This window comes from Pristiophorus japonicus, unplaced genomic scaffold (assembly GCF_044704955.1).
Source record: "Pristiophorus japonicus isolate sPriJap1 unplaced genomic scaffold, sPriJap1.hap1 HAP1_SCAFFOLD_242, whole genome shotgun sequence".
Lineage (NCBI taxonomy): Eukaryota > Metazoa > Chordata > Chondrichthyes > Pristiophoridae > Pristiophorus > Pristiophorus japonicus.
In genome coordinates, this window is record NW_027252144.1 from 222,976 (window position 1) to 249,093 (window position 26,118).

At 44.6% G+C, this 26,118-nt stretch overlaps 1 long non-coding RNA gene and 1 pseudogene across 3 annotated transcripts in view; one reads left to right on the plus strand and one right to left on the minus strand.

Moving 5' to 3' along the window:
* LOC139245841 (protein-lysine methyltransferase METTL21C-like) overlaps nt 1-9,073 on the plus strand; it is a 37,411-nt pseudogene extending 28,338 nt beyond the window's left edge.
* A 253-nt stretch (nt 9,074-9,326) lies between these two features.
* The window catches only part of LOC139245839 (uncharacterized), a 101,346-nt gene continuing 84,554 nt past the window's right edge, over nt 9,327-26,118 (minus strand). The window contains exons 4-9 of one of the 3 annotated variants that reach the window (XR_011590125.1): nt 21,422-21,552; nt 20,619-20,826; nt 18,619-18,738; nt 14,696-14,806; nt 12,520-12,539; nt 9,327-10,467 (exon numbers count right to left, since the gene is read on the minus strand). This is a non-coding gene — a long non-coding RNA (uncharacterized lncRNA). Of the gene's footprint in view, nt 10,468-12,479; nt 12,540-14,695; nt 14,807-18,618; nt 18,739-20,618; nt 20,827-21,421; nt 21,576-26,118 lie in introns of all 3 variants that reach the window. The other 2 variants (XR_011590123.1, XR_011590124.1) reach the window with 2 other exon arrangements.

Here is a 26,118-nt window from a genome sequence, read left to right on the forward strand (position 1 = left end):
AAATTTTAAATGTTTCTCTGAGGTCCCCTCTCATTCTTCTGAACTCTAGTGAATACAAGCCCAGTTGATCCAGTCTTTCTTGATAGGTCAGTCCCGCCATCCCGGGAATCAGTCTGGTGAACCTTCGCTGCACTCCCTCAATAGCAAGAATGTCCTTCCTCAGGTTAGGAGACCAAAACTGTACACAATACTCCAGGTGTGGCCTCACCAAGGCCCTGTACAACTGTAGCAACACCTCCCTGCCCCTGTACTCAAATCTCCTCGCTATGAAGGCCAACATGCCATTTGCTTTCTTAACCGCCTACTGTACCTGCATGCCAACCTTCAATGACTGATGTACCATGACACCCAGGTCTCTTTGCACCTCCCCTTTTCCTAATCTGTCACCATTCAGATAATAGTCTGTCTCTCTGTTTTTACCACCAAAGTGGATAACCTCACATTTATCCACATTATACTTCATCTGCCATGCATTTGCCCACTCACCTAACCTATCCAAGTCGCTCTGCAGCCTCGTAGCATCCTCCTCGCAGCTCACACTGCCACCCAACTTAGTGTCATCTGCAAATTTGGAGATACTACATTTAATCCCCTCGTCTAAATCATTAATGTACAGTGTAAACAGCTGGGGCCCCAGCAGAGCACCTTGCAGTACCCCACTAGTCACTGCCTGCCATTCTAAAAAGTCCCCATTTACTCCTACTCTTTGCTTCCTGTCTGACAACCAGTTCTCAATCCATGTCAGCACACTACCCCCAATCCCATGTGCTTTAACTTTGCACATTAATCTCTTGTGTGGGACCTTGTCGAAAGCCTTCTGAAAGTCCAAATATACCACATCAACTGGTTCTCCCTTGTCCACTCTACTGGAAACATCCTCTTTCACAAATCCATGCTGACTTGGACCTATCATGTCACAATTTTCCAAATGCGCTGCTATGACATCGTTAATAATTGATTCCATCATTTTACCCACTACCGATGTCAGGCTGACCGGTCTATAATTCCCTGTTATCTCTCTTCCTCCTTTTTTAAAAAGTGGGGTTACATTGGCTACCCTCCACTCCATAGGAACTGATCCAGAGTCAATGGAATGTTGGAAAATGACTGTCAATGCATCCACTATTTCCAAGGCCACCTCCTTAATTACTCTGGGATGCAGTCCATCAGGCCCTGGGGATTTATCGGCCTTCAATCCCATCAATTTCCCCAACACAATTTCCCGACTAATAAGGATTTCCCTCAGTTCCTCCTCCTTACTAGACCCTCCGACCCATTTTATATCCGGAAGGTTGTTTGTGTCCTCCTCAGTGAATACCGAATCAAAGTACTTGTTCAATTGGTCTGCCATTTCTTTGGTTCCCGTTATGACTTCCCCTGATTCTGACTGCAGGGGACCTACGTTTGTCTTTACTAACTTTTTTCTCTTTACATATCTATAGAAACTATTGCAAACCGTCTTAATGTTCCCTGCAAGCTTCTTCTCGTACTCCATTTTCCCTGCCCCAATCAAACCCTTTGTCCTCCTCTGCTGAGTTTTAAATTTCTCCCAGTCTCCGGGTTCGCTGCTATTTCTGGCCAATTTGTATGCCACTTCCTTGGCTTTAATACTATCGCTGATTTCCCTAGATAGCCACGGATGAGCCACCTTCCTTTTTTTATTTTTACGCCAGACAGGAATGTACAATTGTTGTAATTCATCCATGCAGTCTCTAAATGTCTGCCATTGCCCATCCACAGTCAACCCCTTCAGTATCATTCGCCAATCTATCCTTGCCAATTCACGCCTCATACCTTCAAAGTTACCCTTCTTTAAGTTCTAGACCATGGTCTCTGAATTAACTGTTTCATTCTCCATCCTAATGCAGAATTCCAACATATTATGGTCACTCTTCCCCAAGAGGCCTCGCACAACGAGATTGCTAATTAATCCTCTCTCATTACACAACACCCAGTCTAAGATGGCCTCCCCCCTAGTTGGTTCCTCGACATATTGGTCCAAAAAACCATCCCTTATGCACTCCAGGAAATCCTCCTCCACTGTATTGCTTCCAGTTTGGTTAGCCCAATCTATGTGCATATTAAAGTCACCCATTATAACTGCTGCACCTTTATTGCACGCACCCCTAATTTCATGTTTGATGCCCTCCCCAACATCAGTACAACTGTTTGGAGGTCTGTACACAACTCCCACTAACGTTTTTTGCCCTTTGGTATTCTGCAGCTCTCCCCATATAGATTCCACATCATCCAAGCTAATGTCCTTCCGAACTATTGCCTTAATTTCCTCCTTAACCAGCAATGCTACCCCACCTCCTTTTCCTTTTATTCTATCTTTCCTGAATGTTGAATACCCCTGGATGTTGAGTTCCCAGCCCTGATCATCCTGGAGTCACGTCTCCGTAATCCCAATCACATCATATTTGTTAACATCTATTTGCACAGTTAATTCATCCACCTTATTGCGGATACTCATTGCATTAAGACACAAAGCCTTCAGGCTTGTTTTTTTAACACCCTTTGTCCTTTTAGAATTTTGCTGTACAATGGCCCTTTTTGTTCTTTGTCTTGGGTTTGTCTGCCCTCCATTTTCCTCATCTCCTTTCTGTCTTTTGCTTTTGCCTCCTTTTTGTTTCCCTCTGTCTCCCTGCATTGGTTCCCATCCCCCTGCCATATTAGTTTAAATCCTCCCCAACAGCACTAGCAAACACTCCCCCTAGGACATTGGTTCCGGTCCTGCCCAGGTGCAGACCGTCCGGTTTGTACTGGTCCCACCTCCCCCAGAACCGGTTCCAATGCCCCAGGAATTTGAATCCCTTCCTGCTGCACCACTGTTCAAGCCACATATTCATCTGCGCTATCCTGCGATTCCTACTCTGACTAGCACGTGGCACTGGTAGCAATCCCGAGATGACTACTTTTGAGGTCCTACTTTTTAATTTAGCTCCTAGCTCCTTAAATTCGTTTCGTAGGACCTCATCCCTTTTTTTACCTATGTCGTTGATACCAATGTGCACCACGACAACTGGCTGATCTCCCTTCCTTTTTAGAATGTCCTGCACCCGCTCCGAGACATCCTTGACCCTTGCACCAAGGAGGCAACATCCTGGAGTCTCGGTTGCGGCCGCAGAAACGCCTATCTATTCCCCTTACAATTGAATCCCCTATCACTATCGCTCTCCCACTCTTTTTCCTGACCTCCTGTGCAACAGAGCCAGCCACGGTGCCATGAACTTGGCTGCTGCTGCCCTCTCCTGATGAGTCATCCCCCTCAACGGCACCCAAAGCAGTGTATCTGTTTTGCAGGGGGATGACCACAGGGGACTCCTGCACTACCTTCCTTGCACTGCTCTTCCTGTTGGTCTTCCATTCCCTATCTGGCTGTGGACCCTTTCCCTGCGGTACGACCAACTCGCTACACGTGATACTCACGTCATTCTCAGCATCGTGGATGCTCCAGAGTGAATCCACCCTCTGCTCCAACTCCGCAACGCGGACCGTCAGGAGCTGGAGGTGGATACACTTCCTGCACACATAGTCATCAGGGACACTGGAGTCATCCCTGAGTTCCCACATGGTACAGGAGGAGCATAACACCCGACCGAGCTCTCCTGCCATGACTTAACCCTTAGATACACTTAAATTGGCAACAACAATGTTAAAAGTTACTCACTGATATAGAAGAGAAAAAAGAAAAACTACTCACCAATCACCAGCCAATCACTTACCCTCTTGGCTGTGACGTCACCTTTTGATTTATTTCTCCTTCTTTTTTGCCTTCTCTCCCCGCTGCAGCTGCACAGGTACGCCTCACGCTGCCGCTGAGCCTTTATAGGCCTCACCAACGCCAGGAACTCCCGCCTCTCGCTGCCGCTGGGCCTTTATAGGCCTCACCAACGCCAGGAACTCCCGCCTCTCGGACTGTCGCCGCCTCTCGCTGCCGCTGGGCCTTTATAGGCCTCACCAACGCCAGGAATTCCCGCCTCTCGCTGCCGCTGGGCCTTTATAGGCCTCACCAACGCCAGGAACTCCCGCCTCTCGGACTGCCGCCGCCTCTCGCTGCCGCTGGGCCTTTATAGGCCTCACCAACACCAGGAACTCCCACCTCTCGGACTGCCGCCGCCTCTCGCTGCCGCTGGGCCTTTATAGACCTCACCAACGCCAGGAACTCCCGCCTCTCGGACTGCCGCCGTCTCTCGCTGCCACTGGGCTTTTACAGGCCTCACCAACACCAGGAACTCCCGCCTCTCGGACTGCCGCCGCCTCTCGCTGCCACTGGGCTTTTACAGGCCTCACCAACGCCAGGAACTCCCGCCTCTCGAGCTTGCTCCACCATTCAATAAGATCATGGCTGGTCTGATCATGGATTCAGCTCCACTTCCCTGCCCGCTCGTCATAACCCCATATCAATTAAGAAACTGTCTATTTCTGTCTTAAATTTATTCAATGCTCCAGCTTCCACATATCTCTGAGGCAGCAAATCCCACAGATTCACAACCCTCTGAGACAAGAAATTTCTCCTCATCTGTTTTAAATGGGCGGCCCCTTATTCTAAGATCGCACCCTCTAGTTCGAGTCTCCCCTACCAGTGGAAACATCCTCTTTGCATCCACCCTGTCAAGCCCCCTCATAATCTTATACGTCTCGATAAGATCACCTCTCATTCTTCTGAATTCCAATGAGTAGAGGCCCAACCTACTCAACCTTTCCTCATAAGTCAATTCCCTCATCCCCAGAATCAACCGAGTGAACCTTCTCTGAACTGCCTCCAAAGCAAGTATATCCTTTCGTAAATATGGAAACCAAAACTGCATGCAGTATTCCAGGTGTGGTCTCACCAATAACTTATATAGCTGTAGTAAGACTTCCCTGCTTTTATACTCCATCCCCTTTGCAATAAAGGCCAATATATCATTGGCCTTCCTGATCACTTGCTGTAGCTGCATACTATCCTTTTGTGTTTCATGCACAAGTACCCCCAGGTCCTGCTGTACTGCAGCACTTTGCAATCTTTCTCCATTTAAATAATAACTTGCTCTTTGATTTTTTTCTGCCAAAGTGCATGACCAACATTATCATCTGCCAAATTTTTGCTCACTCACTTAGCCTGTCTATGTCCTTTTGCTGATTTTGCTGGAAGCATAAAGAAAAAATGAACACCAAACCAAAGAAGCAGGAGCAACCAAAAGCTTGGCCAAAAGGGCTTTTTCAGAAGGAGGAGGGTGGAGAGGCAGAGGGGTCAAGGTAAGGAATTAAGAGCGGGGGCCTGCCATGGAGGGTGGGTGGGGGAAGGAGTGGGCAACAGCCTAAAATCAGAGGAACACAGAGTGTCCTCCTCACTCATTGCCTTTCCTCCCATCTTTGTATCGTCAGCAAAGTTGGCTACGTTACACTCAGTCCCTTCTTCCAAGTCATTAATATAGATTGTAAATAGTTGGGGCCCCAGCACTGATCCCTGCCACACCCCACTAGTTACTGGTTGCCAACCAGAGAATGAACCATTTATCCCAACTCTCTGTTCTTTGTTATTTAGCCAATCCTTTATCCGTGCTAATATATTACCCCCAACCCCATGAACCTTTATCTTGTGCGGTAACCTTTTATGTGGCACCTTGTCAAATGTCTTCTGGAAGTCCAAATACACCACATCCATTGGTTCCCCTTTATCTACCCTGTTCATTACATCCTCAAAGAACTCCAGCAAATTTGTCTAATTTGACTTCCCCTTCATAAATCCATGCTGACACTGCCTGACTGAATTTTGCTTTTCCAAATGTCCTGCTACTGCTTCTTTAATAATGGACTCCAACATTTTCCCAAACACAGATGTTAGGCTAACTGGTTTATAGTTTCCTGCTTTTTGTCTGCCTTCTTTTTTAAATAGGGGCGTTACATTTGCAGTTTTCTAATCTGCTGGGACCTCCCCAGAATCCAGGGAATTTGTTAAATTGCAACCAAATGCATCCACAATCCCTGCCGCTACTTCTCTTCTTTTAAGACCTAGGATGCAAGCCATCAGGTCCAAGGGATTTATCTGCCTTTAGTCCCATTATCTTACCACCACCTTTGTGATTATGATTGTGTTTGAACATTTTTTTAAATTTAAAAAGGAGATTCTTCACTGACAGGTTGTTAAAAAGTGTAATAATGTTGCTGAGAAGTGGGAGGCAAGGCAGGAGTCTGGCCTCATAACCTTCTGTTTGGGACTGATGATCCACAGTATGCACCAAGTCCCATTTACCCATTACCCCTGTGCTCAGTGATCTAAATTGGCTCCCAGTCCTGCAACAACTCAATTCTGGCCTCTTGCGCATCCCCTATTTTCATCGCTCGACGATTGGCAGCCGTGTCTTCAGCTGCCAAGGTCCTAAACTCTTTAATTCCCTCGCTAAACCTCGCCACCTCACCTCTCTCTCCTTTAAGACGCTATTTAAAATTCATCTCTTTGGCCAGGCGTTTAGTCATCAGTTCTAATATGTTCTTATGTGGCTTGGTATCCAATTTGGGACATTTTACTATGTTAAAGGCATTGTATAAATGCAAGTTGTTGTTCGTGAGGGTTATCCATATGTCTGCATATTTCAATGTTGTTGTAATTGACACTGATAACAGACATAGGTCTAGATATTAACAGGGATGGGTTACATAGGCCGGCAGGGGATGGGGGTGTTTCGGATGCAAAACCAGTATGTTTTTGACAGGTTCCCCGCCCGGATCAGTCTGATTGACAGGCTTAGCTTCCAATTGGGCGGGGAGGACACCGGAGTAGGCCCAGGGGCAGGTAAGGCCGAAGGCCGATCCATGACCTGGGGGTCTTTGTATGGGAGGGGTCCGATGGTGGGGGGGGTGGGGGGGAAGCTTGAGGGGCCGAATAAGCACTCCTGCACCTCCTGGCTCACAAGCAGTGCTGTACAGGCACTTATCTTCTCCTTGAAGCTGTCCCCACCTCCCTTCAGCTATTGGGTTTTTCGAGGTCTAGGTGAAATCAGGCACGTGCTTATTTGTACCAGCAAAATGCTCTGATTGTCTCTGATTGGCTCTCTATGATAACATGACCTGATTGCTGATTGGACCACTTGGAGAAAAAGGCACATCTCGAAGTTTCTCTGGAATGCGTAATTAGAATCACCCAGCCCAAGTTCTGAGTGACTTTGCAAATTGTAATTTGAGCCATTCTGACATCCGACCACAGAAAGGATAGAGCTCTCCTATCCCAGCTCAAGTTCCTGACCACCTCCCCATCCCAAGTTACTGCCTTATCCCGACCAAAGTTCCTGCCCCAACACAGTGCAAGTTCCCGACCTTACGACCCCCCGCCCCCCCCCACATCATCATAGATGAGGCATTGTGTGGGGGTCACGGATTGTTAACAGGTTTATTGGGTATGAAGTGCATATAGAGTGTCATGACTTTTGTATTTCATCCCTTGTCACACACGCACCGAGCTATCTGAGAATTCGAGTGTGGGTGTAAAGGGGGTGGGGTTAGAAGAATGTGATCTGTCGCTCTCTTCCCTTCGATCCCCCCAGTTGCTCTCTCCCTCCAATGCCCAGTCACTCTCTATCTCTCCCCCCAACCCCCCGGTTTCTATCTCTCCCCCCAACCCCCCGGTTTCTCTCTCTCTCTACCCCCCCTCCCCCCGGTCTCTCCTCCCCACTCCCCTCCCCCCGGTCTCTCTCTCCTCCCCCCCCTCCCCCCGGTCTCTCTCTCCTCCCCCCCCCCTCCCCCGGTCTCTCTCTCCTCCCCCCGGTCTCTCGCCCTTCCCCCACTCTCTCTCACACCCTCTTTCTCTCCCCCCCCCCAGTTGGTCTTTCTCTTTCCCTCCCCAACCCCCCCCCAGTTGGTCTTACTCTCTTTCCCTCCCCTCCCCCCAGTCTCTCTCTTCCCCCACCCCACCCCACCACACCACACCCCAGTCTCTCTCTTCCCACCCCACCCCAGTCTCTCTCTTCCCCCCCTCCCCACCCCAGTCTCTCTCTTCCCCCCCACCCCAGTCTCTCTCTCCACCCCCCCACCCCAGTCTCTCTCTCCACCCCCCCACCCCAGTCTCTCTCTCCACCCCCCCACCCCAGTCTCTCTCTTCCCCCCCCACCCCCAACCCCAGTCTCTATCTCTCTCTCTCCTCCCCCCCGTTTCTCTCTCACCCTCTCCCCACCCCCTCTCTCTCTCTTCCTCCAGCCCCAGCCCCACCACACCCCGATGTCTCCCACCTTTGCTGTTTTCTGTCCCAGAGGCCACGAAAATGTGGCACAGATCCAGCGCCAGTGAACTCCCCGCGGCACTGAGCCCAACTCCCGGTGTGGGGTTGGAGGAGTGTGCCCATGTGTGGGTGTCGGTGTCCAGGAGCGCAGACACAGGAAGTGTTACAGCGGAGGTTACATTGCCAACCCGCTTCCTGGCTGTGGATTGGCTGGCCAGCCCTTGTCCTGCCTCCATTGGCTGGCCTGAAATAGGCCAAGTTTCAGAAATCATAAATACATTTTACGTGTATTTATTGACTTACACAGGGTGCATGGCTATTATGAAGTCACATACACATTATAATTTTCAATGTGACTTAATTAACTCACTAATATGGAATATATTTTAATATCATTCACTGATCAGTGATATGGAAAATTTTGTAGGCACGATATGTCTGCTTATTTATGCCTTTTCTTTCAGGTGCTTATCTAACTGGTATTGATCTCTCTTATGCAGCTGGAAACTTACAAAGTAATCTTATGAGAAATACACGAAGGAGAAGCAAGCATCAACCCCAGGTTCAGGAGTTGGTTTGGAATGTAGATTTGGATAAAAACATTCCTCAATCTGTTCATCATTATGATTCCATCCTCGCAGCGGATGTTGTTTATCATCATGACTGTCTGGCTGATTTACTGGCTACATTTGGTTACTTTTGTCAACCAAGCAGTGTAATATTATGGCAAACAAATTAAGATTTAATTCAGACTACGAATTTTTGGAAAGATTCAAAGCAACATTTGATACTGTAGTTCTGGCAGATATCCCAAATTCCAAAACAGTAATAATTAAAGGAACAAAGAAAGTGCAGTTAGTGAACAATAGTTAGTGGGAAAGCACCACTATTTCTATTCAAAACAATGCACTTAATATTTGACAGGGGAAAGAGTGGTTTCTGTTAAATCGATCTTAAACAAACCCGATACAGTATTCAATGTGTTGTAAATTGACACATTTAACACGATGAATTGCTCATTTCTGTTTCATCTTGTACACCAGCTTTTATTATCACATTGAGCACACTGACATATATTGGAAGATTTTATTGAATATTCACCAATAGTTTGCATTGTTTGTCACACAATTTGTTTGAATTTATAGTGAAATCTGCTGTCTTTAAAAAGTTATTTTCTAATGCATGTTCAAGTTTAAATGGTTGATTTGTTGATCAGTTTGATGTAATAATTTCTTTGTATTAACTAACCACTATGAAAGTTGTACTTATTAATTAAAAAGTAACACTTTATTACTGATATAAATGCTCTTGAGAACGCACACAAAAAACCCAAGGAAGATTAACCCCTGAAGCACCAGCATTCAGGGGAACTCTGTACCACTGGTCAGACAATTTTCTTTCACATTTTGTCATATATTATAAGGCTCAAGCATCACCAGACCACACAGCAATAATGCTGAGATATTATATGGCACTTTGTTACTGCTCTGTTAAACAAAATATAAGTTTTCAAAATTTTGAATATAAATGAAGTCATTTAAACCATAACTTTAGCTTTGCATGCCTTTGCTATTAACTTTTATTTTCTATTATCTATATTCTCTGTTTTATCATTTATTTTTACTCATTTCCAGAACATTGGATCTGGATTTGATAAAACTTTTAATCTGCCTGCACTCCCACTACCTATTTTCAAAGCCAGGACCATCTCAAAACGAAACAGTTGTTATGATCGACTGTGAACCGCTTTGAAAGTGTTTTTTCAGCCAGAGAAGAACCTCTAGTAAAGTTTAACTTGAGATTGTTAGCATGGCATATGGATTAAACTTTATATTCAATTCTTGGTCAACTAGAAAATGGAAACACAGGATGCAGTAAGTCATTGATTTTGTTCACCCAAGAGGATGTGTGAAATGAGTGATCACTTCCATTCAAGTTTGTTAAAATATTTCATATTAAACACAAGAGTAGGTTTCAAACATTGGGGTAAGGGAGGCCTGGACCATTTTGTTGGACTGGCCCTTATTAAGATATATACGGCAAGTTGCATGTCCTGAATGAATGTCCTGATGCAGCTTACTGGCTCCGGGCCAGCGCAATACTGACCCAGGCTGGGAAGTAGTAGCCAACATTGCTCTGGTAGAGGTTGGAGGAGCACTCCTGCTCCTCATGGTCCCACAAAATATTTTTAGCACTTGCCTTTTCGAGCTTCTTCTGCTGTACTGGCAGGTTTCACCAAGCGTAGCATCCGCAGCAGATACTCCACCCTGTAGGCAGTTAAAATGGCATTGGGTCCTTTGTACATTATAGGACCCCACTTTACATAGATTCATGGGGCTCCGCCTAATTCAGGAATATGCCAGGGCCGCCTAATTGAAGCCCACCCAAGAAAAATGATTTGTGGAGGAGAATAAGGCAGTTAATTCCATCATCTCCATTTTATGTTTGCGACTTCCCTTTTTCCATCAGGTGGAGGGAGTTAAAATGCTTGTTGAAGCTTTTAAAATTAAAACAGGGGCTTATCAAAACAGTTTAAAAGCTGGTATTGGTGATGTCTCTCATCCATCTCCTGCAACACATGCAGGTGAGAGCAAAATGCAGAGGATGGGGCTGGATCTGGGAGGATGGGTGATTAGGGCTTGTAAGAAGCAGGGAGGGGGCTGGGGCTCAGGATGAAGGGAGTAGAATACCAGGCTTTGAGGCAAGGTGGTGGCCAACAGATCCTCGAATTATGATTTTACTGGGAGATGGGTAGATAAATGGGGGAGTGGGGGCGGGGGCAGGGCGAGCGGCAAGATCGCATGCTGGCAGTGAGGCCCGGAGAGATTTTTGTTCTCTGACCTCATTTCCATAAGTTAGATCAGACTCCTGCCCAAACCCGCTGTAATTTAGTGCCTGGCTGTCAGGATTTTAGGCAGCACGAGGCCACTGCTGGAGACTTGACGGAACAGTGCCCAATAGTCACAAACGCGCATGATGATGAGGGGGGGAGGTATGGGGGGGCGGAGGGAGAGGTAGTGTTCGTGTGTCAGCAGTGGATGGAGAGCCTGGGACTGGGGAGGCGAGGCGAGGCCCAAGGTTACCCTGTTGGACCTTACCTGAGTCTCTTCTGGTCTTCGATTCAGCTCTCTGAGGGTTTAAAAGAGGCTTGCATTTATGTAGCGCCTTTCACGACCTCAGGATGTCGCAAAGCGCTTTACAACCAATGAAGTACTTTAGAAATGTTGGCACTGTGGTAAGATAGGAAATGCAGCAGCCAATTTGCACACAAGCAAGCTCCCACAAATAGCAATGTGATAATGACCAAATAATCTGTTTTAGTAATGTTGATTGAGAGATAAATATTGGCCAGGGATAACTGCCCTGCTCTTCGATATAGTGCAATGGGATTTTTTTTACGTCCACCTGAGACCAGACAGGACCTCGGTTTAATTTCACATCCGAAAGACAGCACCTCTGACAGTGCAGCACTCCCTCAGCATTGGAGTGTTAGCCTAGATTTTTGTGCTCCAGTCTCTGGAGTTGGACTTGACTCCACAACATTCTAACTTAAAGGTGAGGGTGCTACCAACTAAGCTATGGCTGACATGCTTGGCCTGGCAGGGAAGCCTGATCTGCATGTTTTAAGTTCCTCGCTGACTTCATGTGGGCTTCCTTGACACTTGCTATTTAAATTGCAGTTGGCCAGATGGGGCGGGAAGGCATTGGTTGAGTCTCCTGCTCCATTTTCCACTAGGCGGGAGGGTCAGAACTCAGATTTAGTGGTCATGTGGTACCGATTAATCAATTGGATCTCAAAAAAAGGTGATTTAAAAAAAATTATATTTTGAAAAAAATTAATGGGACGGTTCTTATGACTCACTCACATGCTGTCAGATTATTAGGTTAATACCTTGCAGTTCTACAGAAGGGAAGCAGCTCAAAGATTTTAATTTCACAACCCCAGAAGAAACTCACACTGTAAGCTTATATCAAGAAGGTAGACAGTAGATTTCCTCACACATATGTTATAAGAGACATTAGCTAAGCAGTTCTGAAGTGTTCAAGAGTATTAATTTCTTTGGGCATTCTGAAGCTCAATGCTAGTTCTTGGCACTGAGCGGAACCCCATCCTCCTTCATTTAAGGGCAGCTTTTCAGTTCTATTTCAGGTTAGTAAATGGTGCCAAGTAATAAAACATATTGCCATTTTAACATTACTTACTGGCTTGCTATTTATAGCAGCATTACAGCACTGCCACTTAAACAAATTATATGGCGAACAATGCTGTCTCACTCACGTTCATGTTTATTAGCCATTTCCTCCAAAACAAAACACACCTGGTATCCTCTTCTTGTTTCTGGTTTCAGAGAAAGAAAAAGGACATCTTGTTTGTTTGACCCAAGGACTAATTGTGTACTTTCTCATGGCTACTCCCAGAACAGAATTAGCAGAAGATTTTAAACCAGTCACTTGGCAGCCAAGGGATTCATAGAAATACATAGAAGTTACAACACGGAAACAAGCTATTTGGCCCAATCGATTCATGTCAGTGTTTGCATTCCACATGAACAATTAGTCCGAATTACATGTATCCACCCTATTTCCACATCCATTCATGCCCCCACCACCCAAAGGGAAATTCAAAGATATGGTGATGAGAATATAAAAGATTTAATTTTTAAAAAAGAGTTTATTTGCCTATTATGCGTCTTGTACTTTATTTTGGACCCATTGTTTTGTCATTCAATGTTTATTTGTTCAAATAAATTGTGTGTGTCCATGACATTTTACCTTGTGGAGTTTTCAAACATTGTGTACTTGGTACTTGCCTACAAAAAATTTAAGTAACTAAGGTGCATAGGAATGGAAGAAAAAAAAAAGTTGTTATATAATTTGCAACCATCATGGAATCTCTCAGTGAATATATGCAGGTAAAGCTTGCAACAAATTAAAATTCAGGAGACTATTGTATCCAACTGAGAAGCAGGACAACCAAACATCAGATTCAACACTGGGAATGCTTTTTCTTGTCAAATATTAATTTCTTTGTTTTGTTTTGTTGGGTTTATAATCCATCTTGTTGCAGCTACCAGTAAGGCTTTGAGTACCAAATGGAAGTGAATTGACTTGTTGATGGCTCACCTGTGATGATACAATATAGGCAGATTTGTAAATCCTGCAAACAGTATATTAAATAACTATTTTAAGAGCTTTTTTAATGCCACATTCTGTATTAATAATTAGTTGTGAATGCTAGATGTCAAGGATATGCATGTTATCAGCTGTAGCTCACAAATTGAAATAAAAAGACCAAAAACAAACGTTTAAAAAGTTAGATACTAAGGAGTGAAATCAGTCCTATAATGCCCAAATTTCATCAAGGAATGGAAAAAAACACCTTGAACACCATGTACAATACCAAGTAAAATGTTAATATATTTCAAAATGTTTCAATGCACAATCTGTAATCCTTTCGATTATAAATTGTGAAGTATTTCTTCACATTTTTTGCCATGCTATTGATGATTTTCAAAATCGAAAACAAAAAATAGAAAAACAATATTGAAAAGATGGTTCATGATATTTAAAGTAGAGACTTAAAGTCATACAAGTCCATGTTTTATGCATCACGGTTTGGCATTTTAATAATGGATTTTTGCTGTATAAGGACAATACATGTGTTTTACATTAACTGAAGTTGGTGGCACCACCACAGGAGGAACATTGGGTAATCATCACGTTTTCATGGTCTCTGAACAATAAATGTTATACTGCATTCTCACAAAAATTAAAAAAAGGTTGAACTTATTACAAGAAGATTTTGAACATATCACTTGCATGGAAATCTTCCCAACTACAGCAATACGGGCACCAGTACCCATGTTCACTTAGCCTACTGAAGCCCTACAGCATTTTACGAATAGATGTCCAGATTGAAGTCAAGTATAGTATGTTTTACCTTAATTTAAAACATAGTATGCCATGGCACTTTACTCATGAAACTTGCATTATAAACACTATTCTTCTTGTTTGACAAAGTTTTGTTCAGATTCTTACTTTGAAAGGGCTTACATATGACTTGTTTAATAATGTATTAGAATAGACTATTCCTATTTCAATGATGGCCTTACCTGTACTCCAAGTTTAATCAAGACGTGAGTTATAAATTTTAAATTATTGTAGTCTAATTTTCAAACCAAATTTGGCTGTGGAAATTAGGTTTGATTAGCATAATTTGTTAAATGTTACTGTACTCTGTTCATGTTTTGCACGGATTGGAATTATATTGTTCAAGTTAATGAAAATTTGTAAGTTTTGAATGACAACTTATTTCCTCTCCTACTTTGTACTTTGACCCATTAGATAGGCAAAGTAGAAAAGCATTAAAGGCCATTAAAGATATGTTTTCATATAAGAATGGATAAGGATAGGAAAATTATCCAAGAAGACAATCAAAAAAGAAACATACTTGAAATTTACTAAACACATTTTGACAATGCATCTAGAACTTGCCTTTTTCATATTTTCACGAGTTCATTTCATGTTCCACTGCCGTACTGAAATTCAAGGGTGTATGAAGCACAGTTGCCAAAATTATTCAATTTATTTCTGGGATACTGCATGCTGGGAAAAGAAAATGTCCAGGAATTGTTTTTATATTAAAAGTAAACACACTTTCTTTAAATTTGGGGATAAAAGTTAGGACACAAGATAAATGCCACAAACAAGTTTGGCCCAGTGGAGGGCAAAAAAAGTTAGTTGGCAAATATGCAGAAGTGGTAAACCTAAAAACAAGAATACCAGTCTGCTCAATAAATAAAAAAAGAGAGACAAATATCTATTTCAAAACAGTAACAATTAAACCTAAGGAACTCCGAGAATCATGAAAAACAGAACCAATATTTGCCTATGCTTTGAAAGAAAATTATACAATGCATAGTTTCTTTTTTAATCGAGTAAGTATCATGGCAAATAGTAACAGACATGTCACACAATAATTGCTTCCATTAATGAATGAAATACTGTATAAAAGTCCAAAATACTTTTAAAAAACTGCCTTTTTAGAAAAAGACAAAAGTATAAAAATTGCTAAATTTACTTTCTTCATTCAATTCGATGCCTGTAACATTTAACCTAGAAAGGAGAATAGTCTTGTGGATACATTAAAGGAAGCCAACTCTCTGTAAACAATGCACAATGGCTCCATCCAAGTGACTTCATTATCTAAGTGAAAGAAACATTTGAATATTACGGCAAACGCTTGAACAGCAAGTACCAATCTAGTCTGGTACACCTTTTAACAACTTGATTTTGGGTATACTGTTTTGGGTACTTTTGGGGTCGGGGGGCGGGGGGGATGAGGGAAAGTCAGGGAAAGGCAGCAGCAGCCAAGTTCATGGCACCATGGGTGGCTCTGCTGCACAGGAGGGCAGGAAGAAGAGTGGGAGAGCTATAGTGGTCGAGGATTCTATTGTAAGGGGAATAGATAGACGTTTCTGCGGCCGCAATCGAGACTCCAGGATGGTATGTCGTCTCCCTGGTGCAAGGGTCAAGGACGTCTCGGAGCGGCTGCAGGACATTTTGGAGGGGGAGGGTGAACAGCCAGTTGTCGTGGTGCATATAAGTACCAACAATATAGGTAAAAAAATGGGACGAGGTCCTACAAGCTGAATTTAGGGAGCTAGGAGTTAAATTAAAAAGCAGGACTTCAGAGGTAGTAATCTCAGGATTGCTACCAGTGCCATGTGCTAGTCAGAGTAGGAATTGCAGGATAGCTAAGATGAATACGTGGCTTGAGGAGTGGTGCAGGAGCTTGTAGGACCTTCTCCTGCACCTATTTTCTATGTTTCTATGAAAGGCTTTTGACAAGGTCCCACACAAGAGATTGGCGTGCAAAATTTAAGCACATGGTATTGGGGGTAATGTATTGACGTGGATAGAGAACTGGTTGGCAGACAAGGAAACAGAGAGTTGGGATAAATGGGTCCTTTTCAGAATGGCAGGCAGTGACTAGTGGAGTGCCAAAGGGCTCAGTGCTGGGACCCCAGCTATTTACAATATACATCAATGATTTAGATGAAGGAATTGAGAGTAATATCTCCAAGTTTGCAGATGACACTAAACTGGGTGGTGGTGTGAGCTGTGAGGAGGTTGCTAAGAGGCTGCAGGGTGACTTGGACAGGTTAGGTGAGTGGACAAATGCATGGCAGATGCAGTATAATGTAGATAAATGTGAGGTTATCCACTTTGGTGGCAAAAACACGAAGGCAGAATATTATCTGAATGGCGGAAGATTAGGAAAAGGGGAGGTGCAACAACACCTGGGTATCATGGTACATCAGTCATTGAAGGTTGGCATGCAGGTGAAGGCAGCAAATGGCATGTTGGCCTTCATAGCTAGGTGATTTGAGTATAGGAGCAAGGAGGTCTTGCTGCAGCTGTACATGGCCTTGGCTCAGTTTTGGTCTCCTAATCTGAGGAAGGACGTTCTTTCTATTGAGGGAGTGCAGCGAAGGTTCACCAGACTGATTCCCGGGATGGCAGGACTGACATATGAGGAGAGACTGGATCGACTGGAGTTTAGAAGAATGAGAGAGGATCTCATAGAAACATGTAAAATTCTGACGGGACTGGACAGATTAGATGCAGGAAGAATGTTCCCGATGTTGGGGGAGTCCAGAACCAGGGGTCACAGTCCAAGGATAAGGGGTAAGTCATTTAGGACCGAGATGAGGAGAAACTTCTTCACTCAGAGAGTGGTTAACCTGTAGAATTCTCTTCCGCAGAGAGTTGTTGATGCCAGTTTGTTAGATATATTCAAGTGGGAATTGGATATTGCCCTTACAGCTAAAGGGATCAAGGGGTATGGAGAGAAAGCTGGAAAGGGGCACTGAGGTGAATGATCAGCCATGATCTTCTTGAATGGTGGTGCAGGCTCGAAGGGCCGAATGGCCTACTCTTGCACTTATTTGCTATGTTTCCCCATTAAGGGTTTTCACTGAACAAAAATATATTTCTTTCTTGTCTTTGTCTTTGTCCAGTATTACCTACACAATGTTAAACAAGTAGCGTTGCAAATGGAAATATATCTCGCGAATTTGAAGTTGGCAGCTCAATCTGAGGGATAGATTTTGATTATTGCACTTGTTAACTTCAGTGGCCCCATCATCTGCCTGAGGCTTGTTTCCAATTGGACGATGCTCAATTTGCACCCTGTTTCTTCTGGCCTCCAATGATCCCTGTAAAGACCACTGCTTAGGCCACGAAATAACTGGAACAATTAATTTATGCTGAATTACACAATGGGGTCCGAAAACAGCTGGTCGGCTGTCAATTAGCATATTCAAGGTCCGAATGCCATTTTAGGTAGGTGCCCATGTCACTTGAAAGTTGCCAGCTAGCACAATTCTGGATGGAGGTCGGGCGAGCGAGCGAGCGGAGGGGGGGGGGGTGCGGGGGGCGCAAGGGAGGCCCGGCGAGCGCAGGGGAGGAGGGGGGGGGGCGAGATGGCGAGGGCGGGCCGGGGGGGCGAGACGGCGAGGGCAGGCCGGGGGGGCGAGACGGCCAGGGCGGGCCAGGGCGGGCAAGAGGGGCGAGAGGGATCGGGCGGGAGACGACGAGGGCAGGCCGGGGAGGCGGGGGGAGACGTCGAGGGCGGGTGAGGGGGCGAGAGGCATCGGGCCGGCAAGGGGGCGAGAGACAGATCGGGCGGGCAAGGGGGCAAGAGACAGATCGGGCGGGCGAGGAGGCGAGAGACAGATCGAGCGGGCGAGGGGGCGAGAGGCATCGGGCAGGCGAGGGGGCGAGAGGCAGATTGGGCGGGCGAGAGGCATCGGGCGGCCGAGGGGGCGAGAGGCATCGGGCGGGCAAGGGGGCGAGAGGCATCGGGCGGGCAAGGGGGCGAGAGACATCGGGCGGGCAAGTGGGCGTGATGGATCTGGCGGGCATCCTTTATGTTGTTTCTCTGGGTTTTCTGTTGAAGGTAGAGCAGGAGAATCCCCATGGAAATTACTGTCAAATACGTTATACTGTATTTATAAGGGTGACATGTTGGCAATAATCATGATCAACGCATTTTGTAAATTAGAGAATTTTACAATGTTTTCAAGCAAATACATAAATTAGTGCTGACATTAAAAGATCATGGAGTTTACTGAAGTAGTTTAATACAATTTAAATCTGCTGAGTTAAAAAAAAATGCCTGATGGATCATAACCTGCTTTTTAATGTCATACAGGTTGATACGAGCTATCAATGTGAAGTATATTTAATGTAGGGAGGGATTCCCATTGGCTTAAATTAGCAACCAATTGTGGCAATTTACACAGATATATCTTCTCTCCTTATTTCTTTCTACCCAGTCTTGCTCTTTTGATTTTCTATTTGAAGAAACCTTTGTAAGCAAAACTCTTCATTATTATATACATTAGTCTTACCTCGATGCAATTTTTCCAGTTTTCCTTACTCGGTTTATCCTCAAGAAGTTTTATTGCAAACTTGAGTGCTCGACCATACATTTTGTTCACTAGTGCATGCTTGTATGCAAAAGGTAAAACCTATTAAGACGAATGACAGAAAAATAGCAAATATATGTATTGTAACATAAGAAATAGAATTAAGCAATAATGTGCCAGCCTTAATTTTCTACACAACTTTTGGGCAAGCACTTTATTATTATCTCTTCATTCATTTTATGTTTTATGGACTTACTAAAGTTGGACTAAAACTCATTTGAACATTGAAGTGTTGAGTCTTTTGAAGCGCTGGTAAAACAGAAACTCTGCTGGGGCTGGGTGAAAACCCATGGTGGCGGTGGCAGGGGTGGGAATGCAATCGGATTCCCCAGTCTGACTTTCCACTAATATACCACCTGATTAAGGGCAGCGTAACAGAGGAAAATCCTGCCCTTATTATCACCAGACAATTCAATCCATAACAGCATCACAGCAAAGCCCAGTCTTGTCCTCAGCTGACATCCATTCATACATATTTTTCCAGGAGGAGTTACTGGATAGTAAAATCCTTTGGATGATTTTTCTCTTCCCTGGTCTTAGGGTGGCTTGTGAAGCTATCTGTAGTGCCCAATTGTTGCATGGCTAAGATCAGATAGCTCAGCAGAGTCCAGAAATTAAACCTGGAACTTTTTGTTCTGTAGCTCAGCTACTCGCTGCTTCAACCAACTAAGCTGCTAGGTAGCCAGGAAAGAAGCTTTGAAAGAAATTGGTCAAAGATCAAAACATCTAAAATGACAATTACTATTTATTGCTGTTACTATTTACTGCAAAATTGCATTCATTTAGAGAAGAAAAGAAGCAAACAACAAAAATTCAAAACAACCTTTTTCTGATGTGTATGGACAACAATCATAATTACGGCTGACAATACAAGAAAAAAAAACTGTGGGCATGGTTCCCAACAAGGTCATATGTGCAATGGGGAAATCATAGAATGGTTACAGCACACAAGGAGGCCATTCGGCCCATCGAGCCCGTGCCGGCTCACTGCAAGAGCACGTCAGCTAGTCCCATTCCCCCGTCATTTCCCCGTAGTTCTGCAATTTCTTTCCCTTCCAATTCCCTTTTCAAAACCTCAATTGAGTCTGCCTTCACCACTCTCTCAGGTAGTGCATTCCAGATCATAACCACTCGCTGCATTAAAACATTTTTCCTCATGTTGCTTTTGATTCTTTTGCCAATCACATTAAATCTGTGTCCTGTAGTTCTCAACCCCTCTGCCAATGGGAACAGTTTCTCTCTATCTACTCTGTCCACATCCCTCATGAGTTTGAACATCTCTATCAAATCTCCTCTCAAACTTCTCTGCGATAAGGAGAACAACCCCAGCTTCTACAGTCTATCCCTGTATGAAGTCCCTCATCCCTGGAACCATTCTTGTAAATCTTTTCTGCACCCTCTCTAAGGCCTTCACATCCTTCTTATAGTGCGCTGTCCAGAATTGGATAATACTCCAGTTGAGGCTGATCCAGTGTTTTATAGAAGTTCATCATAACTTCCTTGCTTTTGTACTCTATGCCTCTATTTATGAAGCGTACGCTCCCATATGCTTTCTTTTAAACTGCTTTCTCAACCTGTGGAGTGGGGGGAAATAAATATCAAAACAGCAGCACAATGACAATTTGATTTTTTATAAACGGGATAGGGTTTCGAGCTGAATGACAACAATAATAATGAGGAGATTGAACAGATGAAGAAATGTGAAATGCTTTTAAAAAAAACCCAATGAATTTTGTGTACACTGGAGCATAAAGAAGTGATAGTACAGGGTGGCTGGATATTTGTTATAAACCCAGAGATCCCCAAAGTGTTGAGTTGCTGCTCTCAGTTGAAATCAATGGGCAAACACCAAGCAGTGGTCTGGCACTTTACCCACAGGAAGGCTTGTTCTCCCAAAAGTAATTGATCAAAATCAAGTTTACCTTAGCATCAGTAAGTTCGGCCCACTTAAGTATCTCCCAGAAGATTTCAGTTAAGCTTTTGAAACTGTCTTTGGGATCATCTTCTGTACTGTCTATTTCTTCTGAGGCGGTACCATCCTGTGTTTGAAATTGAAGAAGCATATCTGCCAATGCACAGCCCTTTCAGCACAAGGCATCAATCAGGGAGGATTTCTGTCTTTCCATCTCACTGAGCATAGGAACAAAAATAAAGATCATCAAAAAAATGTTTTCAACATAGCAAGAAATCATACACTTTAAAGACAGTTATTAAAAAACATTATCCTGGAATACAAATCTTTAAGTTACTTAGAAAAATGAGTTTGTTGAAGTAGGTCAAAAATTTTAAGGACTTACTCAACAAAGGTGTCAGAAGTTATTTGGTTGTCTGTGCAGTAACTAATAAAATCTTTGAATGTTTGGTTTCAGCAAACTTAGCCATTTCTTTGGTTCATTTATTTCCCAAAATGTAGATATAACAAAAATGCAATGTTTTAAATTATGCAGATAGCCTCATTTAAAAGCTGTTTTATTTTTACATGCCCACTGTCATCATTTGATTAAACAAAATAAACTGAAATAGAAGTAATTTATTTTAATGCTTGAAGCCATGGATCAATGTCAGATGCAGCAGTAGTCAGTTAATACAATTTATAAAACATTATAAGTGATTACTATAACTAGCTAAAGTTGGTCAGAGAAGTAAAAGACTGGAGTTGCCCAGATAATCAATGTATCATTTTCCAGAATGTCTTGTGTAGATCAAAAATTAAAATGTTATGCACCTTTTTGACAGTAGCTGCTTCAGGTCTGGGATCAGTCTTCATAGCTAGATGAATTGCTAATGCAGTTTGATCGATACGAGATATGACATCATCTGCTGCTCCACTATGTCATCCCGTCTTTTAATTCGCTCCTAAATGAGGGAGATCAGAATTCCTGCAGTAGTAGTAATAATAACAAGCAGTTACATAGCATCATGAAAATGCAAAATGCCCCAAGACTTGTTATTGGCGCGGGGGTGCGGGGGGAGGGGGGGGGGGAGAAAAAAAGGAACAGAAGCTGAGCCACGGTGGAAGAGTTGAGTTAGAGGTGATTGCAAGTTTAGTTGAAAAGATGGGTATTGAGAAAGTCTTTAAAAAGGTGGAGAGAGAAGTGGAGAGGTTCAGAAAGAGATTTCCAGAGAGTGGGAGCAAGACAACTGAAGGCTCTCATAACAATAGCAGAGGGGGGGATGCACAGAAGGAGGACTGGAGGACATGGGGTTGAACGCAAGACTGGAGGAAACTGCAGAGTTAGAGTGGGGAGACAGGTTTGAACAGAAGGGTGAGAATTTTCAATTCAATGTGTTAGGGGACAGGGAAACATTGATCAATGTGGATGGGAGTGATGGGCAACTGGGTCGCAGTGGGAGGCAGGATATGGGCAGCGGCATTTGTAGAGCATGCAAAGTTAGCAAGGAGGATATTGGAGAAATTGGAGGAGAAATTGGCTACCACCGTAAACAGACGTGGGGATTGCGGAATGTGCCTGTTCATTGACTGCACGCATCAATAGGGGGCTCGATATCGCGAGTGGCTAGGGCTACGTTATGGCAGCCTGCACCTCTTAAAGGGGAGGTGCATTGTAGCTGCAAGAAGTGGTGGAAGTTTTTTTCGAAAGTCATTCTGGGCTGTGATACTTTGAGGAATGGCTGAACATGCGAAAGAGCGAACACTAAGGTTTTTGGTCGATTCCCTGGATATCTTGGTGCAAGATATGGAAAGGAGATACAAACTGTATCCGCAGGGTAGGGGGTGAGAGAGGGGAAGGAGGCCCTCCAGACATGTTCAGGAGGCAGTGGGATCAAATAGCGATGGAGGTCGATGTCAGGAGTGTTGCTCCAAGAACATGGATGCAGTGCAGGAAGAAGTTTAAAGGTCTGAATTGAGTTGTCAAGGTGAGTGAGTTCATCTTTAAATGCTGCATCCTACCAACTGCACAATTAGCCTCACCCACTGCTTAATTCTCTACACCCCCATCACCCAACTACAAGCAATCTCCATCAATCAGTACTCAACCCTTTAGTTCTTTACCTCACCCTCACACACTTAGCATTGTAGCAAGCCTTGTACCCACAACTCACAGACACTGGCAGCTATTCAACCATGACAGCCATAGCACCCAAACATATTGGAGGACACTCACTGACACACTTCTTTTTTTCTTGCAGGAAAGGATCTTCCTGCACTGCATCTATGTTCTTGGAACAACACTCCTGACATTGAAGAACTGGGAGGATGTATCTGCATGTTTTAACCCACCTGGAGGAAACAGTGCTGGCCATCGTGGAAGAGGCATCACTGAGCGGGGCTGAAGCAATCTATTATGAGGATATCAGCATATCTAATCCTCCTTCCCCCTTATCTCAAAGTCTTCTGGCTCACAAGCTGCAGATGGTGTAAGCACACAGTTCTTACTTTGTCTTCTCCCCTCACCACAACACAACCCTTGTCCCTTTTTCATTTCAGAAAACCAAGAACTGGAGCCTTCTCAGGCATTGTAGAAAGAGATACACTCACATACGATAAATGAGACAGGTAAAGATCCTCTGGTCCTTCGACCCTGCCCCACACAACTGTGATACCTTGTATATCACAATATATACACTTCATTCGATCTTACATTCGCAGCCATCAGCTCAGACACCGATACTGTGCGCCTTTTAGAGGCTAAGATAGAGGAGGGATCTGCATGTGGTGAGACACTAGACACAATTATGCAGGAACAAGGGCTGGGGCGGGTGGAGGGGAGGGGAGGGGGGGAAAGTATAGCACAGGTGGGGGGCAAGGTCACACACTCGATCTGCTACAGAAGTTCAAGCCACCCACGACTCCGAGGGACTGCCTATGATGATGACAGAAGAAGTCAGATGAGGACATCAATCAGAAGGCGGTTGATGGTTGTACATAACCAAATGCTAAATGCACTGCCTGCGCTAAATATCAAAAAGCATGGAGCAGTCCTGCATCAACCTGGCACAGGGCTTTGCACAGAGCTTGGAGCCTATCTTTTCTAACATGAAACAGGTGGTTATCTCCATCAGCACACCTGTGCAACCAACGATGCCACAGCTTCCATTGTGGCACATATAGCTTGCATCAAAGGTCGGAGTGCTCCAATGGAAGCTCAGACTACTGCCCTACAAACTCAGACTGCTGGCATCATGGCTCTGGATACCACTGTTCAAAGGGGCTTCCAGGGCACCACAGCAGTCCATCAATCAATAACATTGCTGAGGCGCCGCCCGGGAGAGTGGCAGTGGCTCCATGGAGCAGGAACCTGCTGCCCGCTCTCAGGATGACAGTATTTCTGCTCTCACCCCTGCCACTCCACCAGTGCCCTTGATGTAGCCTGTCAGCAAGTAAGCTCAGACTGCTGCAGCCCTGGGTGAGATGGTGCAGTTCGAAGCTGAGTCTTCTCGGCCCAGAACTGCTTGAGGTCGCCCTCCAAGGCCATCTGCAGTCTCCTCAATTGGAGGTCAGCAGCCTTCCACCACCCATGTTGCAGCCACTGGGGAAGCAGCTTGTAGGAGCACTAGGAGAGGCAGAGACAGGCACAAAGGGAATGCACAAGGGTGATTAGTTTATTTTTGTATGTATTGTGTCATGTATAAATTTATAAAACTGAATTGGAATGTGCATTTTTTGGTGGTTTTGCTTTGTGTGGTGTTGGAAAGAGAACAATTTGATGGTCAGTGATAGAGGAAAGGATAGGGCAAATAGGCTGGCTGAGATTACTGGTATCGCTCATGAATTAATTGATCGCGTAGAGCCCAGACAGAAAGGGGCGGTCTATGTTGTATTCTTCCTTCCTCTTCCTGTTCCTCCACTTTCTGTTGCACTTCCTCCTCCTCTTCAGCTTCTAGTCTGATAGGTGGTGCTAAAGGCTGTTCTCTCATAATGGTGAGGTTGTGCAGCATACTATCACAAATCTTGATACCGCTCAGGTGAGTACTGCAGGGCTTCTCCAGAGCCATCCAGGCAGCGGAAGCATTGCTTGAAGATGCCGATTGTGTGCTCCATAATGTTCCTTGTGGTTGCGTGTCTTTTATTGTAGGCCTGCTGTGCAGGTGGCATAGCGGACTGCTGCAGAATGAAGGGATCGTGACTACTGCCAGCATTTCAGGCATTACCTGAATGGTCACACACCAGCTGCACATTGAGGGACTGGAATCCCTTTCGGTTCACGTCAATGGCCAAGTTGACATTAAGCGCATGCAAGGCAATGTGCATCCAGTCAATGGCACCCTGCGCCATGGGGAACCCTGCAAACCCTCGTGTTCGTCTCTGGCAAGAGGGAATGAGATGAAGCTGTCTTTCTATGTATAGAGAGCCTCAGTCACCTTCATTATGCAGCTGTGCACTGCAAACTGCGGGATGTTACTTCCAGCAGCAACTTGAAGGGAGCCAGACGCATAAAAGTGAAGAGCCGCAGTTACCTTGACAGCCACTGGCAACGTAGTCCTTGCCCTACTTTGAAGGCTGCAGAAGTTGACAATTTTTTACCCTGTGCCTTCAGATAATGCGCTCCTTGTGTGTTACATTAGTGACATTTTTAAATGTCATCATGAAGTAGTGAGTAGATTCGGAAAAAAAAAGGTGGATCCTCAGGTGACTCCAGAGGAGACTAAGCAGAGGTTATATGGCTTAGAGTGACATTAGAGAGTGCCTTTAATCACTAGCATTGAGGAAAGCTAAATTTAGTACAATATTGTATATAAATTGAGAACATAAATAGTGCGGGAGACCGAGATAGTGGACCTGGAAGGAGTCAGCAGCAGAGGCGGCAGCAGAAGATAAAGAGCGGAGGAGGCCGAGACAAAGGACTGAGAAGGAGTTAGCAGCACCGGAAGCAGCAATACAAATACGGAAAATTCCAAAAGCACAGCAAAATCAAGGAGTGACATCACAGATCAGCAGTTAGGTGACTGGTGCATGAGTAGTAGCACATCTCTCTAACTTAATTAGACAAACTAATTAATATAACTATAAATAATCATTCGAATACTTTAACTAAGAGAGCGAGACAAGCGGCTGGAGATAAAGGTAAGCCCGACTTTTAAGACTCTTGGGGGAAACAATTCTGCTGCGCCCTGTTAGGGGGCGGTAACAACCGGGAGGCGAGACATTTGCGCTAGGCACGGAAGTCCCGCCCCGCTCACTAAACCCGGGTTACCGCCCCCAAAAGGAAGTGGAGCGCAAAATAACAGACTCCACTTCTTTTCTGGAGCGATAGTGGGGCGGATGGGTCGTGAGCGGGGCACAGCGCTACGCACTGCAGGAGGTCCTACCTGGACCACCAATGAGTGGGGGTGCCATGCCGATTGCGGCACGGACCCCGTATTCAAAGCGCCAACTGATCAGCGCTCGGCAAAACTGGCAGAATTTTTTTTTAAATGGCCCACACGTCCCTTTTAAGTTAACGCGAGTGGCTGGCCATC